General features: G+C 33.8%; 1 protein-coding gene across 1 annotated transcript in view; it reads left to right on the top strand.

The window, feature by feature from the left end:
- Nucleotides 1-1,952: 1,952 nt before the first annotated feature.
- The window catches only part of LOC107091595 (solute carrier family 22 member 3-like), a 17,944-nt gene continuing 16,128 nt past the window's right edge, over nt 1,953-3,768 (top strand). The window contains exon 1 of the mRNA XM_015385602.1: nt 1,953-2,004. The gene's annotated coding sequence lies outside the window, so the exon portion shown is untranslated. The remainder of the gene's footprint in view (nt 2,005-3,768) is intronic.

Raw genomic sequence — 3,768 nt, 5'->3', positions numbered from 1 at the left:
ATTTATCTATTTTTCATTTATCTATTTTTCATTTGTCCATTTTTCATTTATCCCTTTATTTATTTAAGCTAAATTATTTATTTAACACATTTTTTTATTTATTTCACTCATTTTTTATTTATTTTACCGATTTATTTATTTATTTATTTAATTTTGGCTGAAATGGCTCTCCATAGTTGTGGAGCCCATGTCATGGTGAATTAACTCACAATGCTCTTAAAACAGAACAAGTAAAAAATGTTTAAAATAAAATGCCATTGAAACTGAGAGGTTTTAAAAAAGTATACTAAAACAAAGCTTATTTTGTATTTTAATTAAAAGAGCAGAAATTGCTGTTATAGCTCTATAAATGCACACCAGGTGTAGCCAAAGCCATGCTTATTGATTGAAATGGTTAAAAGAAAAATGCAGTTGCATGAACTAAATGATTCAGTAAAAAAAAAAAAAATGTAAATTACGAGCTAATTCTCGTTAATGTTAAAATGTTTGAAACATTCTAAAATGGATTTTGTTTACCTCACCCCAACTGTAAGGTAGAAATATCCACAAGTGGTAGTTAACGTATTTAGTAAATATGGTTATTTATAGATCTTTTCTTAGAGATATTTTCCTTTTGTAATGTCTTGTTATTTTTTTTAAAAGATAAATGTTTCTTTATCGATGTTTGTGTACGATGGTTATCTTTGAACCCCCTGAATTAGCTATCCTGACATTTCCGCTAAATTTTGCACCCACGTGTTATTATTTGAGTAATGTAAAGCTGTGTTATTTTAACCTATAATAGACAGTGTTTCAGCCTGTGATAACCTTAAGACACGGGAAGACTAGGTTTGTGTCAGGATGTGGTGGTGTTGGTTGAGGACCCAAATGCAGAAACCAGTTGGCTGAGGTGAATTTAAGAGGGTTTAATAAAGTTAACAGGAGCTGAGGCAGACATCAAAAATCCAACAGGAATTACAGGTTCAGAGGAACTGAGGTAGGCATCAAAAAAACAAAAAAATCAAAAAATCACAAAATAACAAAAACGAACCAGAACCAAGGAGACATCAGGGGTAAACCAAAACTCTAGGAGCCAGGGAGAGACGAGGAAGACAGGCAGATGTTAGACGTTTGACGACGATCCAGCAAACAGGAACTGAAGAGGAAGGGCTTTTAAAGGGGACAGAGACAGGAAGAGGGCTAATGAGGGAATTGAACACAGGTGAGGGCAGAACAGAAAACAGAGCAAGAGAAAGAGGACACAAGAGGGCAGCAGAGGACAACAAATGAAAAGCTGGAAGTCAGGAACTAATAAGAAAACATCAACAAAATAATAATCAAATAACTAGGATAAAGAAACATGGTAAAAAGAAAACTAAACACTAGAAATCAAGGAGCAAAAGAAAAACATAACAGAAACAGAAACCTAACAGTTTGTCTTTCCCACTACCAGAGTTGCTTCGACAAAAGAACAAGTCCAGTTAATTTATTTTTTTTCAGGAATATGTCGACACGCTATTTTGTTTGTTTTGCATCATAAATATTTTCAATCTGTCCTTTTATGAAATCATTGTACTAACTTTGTAACCCGGAGCAACACTGACTTTGTCAAAGTTTTGAAAAAGATGCATTAAAAAACCTTGATTAAGTAATTTTATCCATAATAGAAAGTGAAAGATCTCATTTTCCTGCCATAGTGTCTATGATGATGGAAGAAATCAGCAACACATATTTTAGTTTTGTTAACTTTGGGTATTTGAGCTTAAAAATGTCAAGTCAGTGTTCATTTTCCTTTTATGGGAATTTATAATCACATAACAATGTAATTTGATAATGCTTTAATAAAGAAGGTCCTGTCTGCATAAATAATGCACCTATTTGAGTTGGTTTGTAGTTAACCAGCAGAGGGAACTGTTCCCAAGGTGAGTGCAGGGTGTGGTAATCAGTTTGATGCTCAGACCCAAGCTTGCCTGCCGGTAGACCACATCTCAGGTGCCTTCTTTTCATTTTTCTGCAAACTTAAAGGTTAGTAGCGTGGGAATGTTGGACAGATTACATTTAAGTGTATAAAAACACCTTCTGTTTTCAATCTGATAACTTGTGTCTGAACTTTTCTGTTATTTAATTTATTCATGATGTCTAGCTCTTTCCTTCAGCTCTGGCTGGTGTTATATCATTATCAGATTGAAGATGATGTATGTTTTTTATTGCATATAAGGGTAATTGTGTCCTGCACCAGCAAGGTGGATTCACTAGTATGAAATAAGTAAAAATGGTCGTCATCTGTATATTTAATTTAATTTGAATGTGGCTCTAAAAGGAGTAAAACTATTATAATATGAAACCAATTTGAGTGCCGTAGACAAACAATGTTTTTAAGAGTTTTTAATTAACCGTGAATTTAAATATCTATAGAAACTGTCCATTGATGTGTTTGCATTTGAGAGATGTTTGATATTGTTGCCCATAAGTGTTGTTCAGTAAAGTAAGATAAGCAGATAAACAATCGTTTTTTTGTTATTATATTTTGTGATTTAGTGCCATACTATTAAATAGAAAAAAGTTAAGATACTGTTGGTTTGTCAGATTAAGAATAACCTTTTGTAAAGGAAAAACTTTAGAAATATAAATAACCTTTATTGTTCATCAGAGCGGAGATTCAGGTGCATATGCAGCAGTGATTGACAAGTCCAAGCATGCAGATTCACAAAAGGCATACAGTACTTAGATTTAAAGAAGTGTAACATTAGGCAGACCGATTAAAAAGATTGTATATTATGTGCATATATATTTGTGCTTAACCCTTTAACTGCATTTTCAACTTCCCATCTGCATTGTGCTGAGCAAATTGTCAACCATTCGGAGGACGAGGAAGTTAAAGGAAATTAAAAACGGGGTAAAAAGCAGAAGGGACATGAAAACTGGATTTTGTTTGTTGCAGTGATTGTAAAGTCAGAATTCTGAGAAAAAAGTCAGAATTCTGAGAGTAAAGTCAGAATTTTGATTTCCCCCCCCCCCCATATTAAACTCAAATGAAATAAAAAATCGGTTTAACTTTTTATTTTTTCCAGTAGCATCACTCTTATGCATTTTAAAATTGCACATAATTGAAAATCAGTCCACAGTGGAGTTGATATTACATTTTTAGTTTGCTAATTTAATGTTTTTCAGCTGGTTTTCAGTAACACTATGAGTGGAAACCTTATAATTCCTATAGTTAGCATATTCCCATCCTCTTTGTTCTTTAGATTATTTTTGTTGTTGGCTTGTCACATCCTCCCTGCATTGCTTTAAGGACTCACACGCCTGCTTCCATGCTTTTAGATACGTTTGGGCTGTGTTCATGAGTTTTGGTCATGAGGTAAGCAACTGTTTTTACAATTAGGAGAACTCATTCTAGCTGTCAGGGCCAGAGGAAGGACATCCTTGATAGGGGTTTTTGTTACTGTGGCAAATGTTTGCAGTTTGTCTTTTCATGTCTGCTTTGTTCTTTCAGCTAAACCTTTGGTCACTGGTCAACTAAAACCTAATCTATGCTTAATCATTTTAACAACTTCCACTTCTCTTTGCAGTTGTTGATAAAATGGGTGCCATTATCAGAGGAAATAACCCTGGAACCCCCATAGCTCGCTATCGATTTAACTTTTACTTTAGTAGCTGGCAATTCTGTCAAAACATCAATTCAATTCAGTTTATTTCTATAGCGCCAGTTCACAACACAAGTCATCTCAAGGCTCATTATTGTTCAACCAGATCATCCAGTCAAATTGATTTAAAGTTTTCTCTCTA

This window comes from Cyprinodon variegatus, unplaced genomic scaffold, assembly GCF_000732505.1.
Source record: "Cyprinodon variegatus isolate N-32 unplaced genomic scaffold, C_variegatus-1.0 Scaffold344, whole genome shotgun sequence".
In the NCBI taxonomy this organism is placed as follows: domain Eukaryota; kingdom Metazoa; phylum Chordata; class Actinopteri; order Cyprinodontiformes; family Cyprinodontidae; genus Cyprinodon; species Cyprinodon variegatus.
This window is presented reverse-complemented; position numbering and strand designations above follow the sequence as displayed.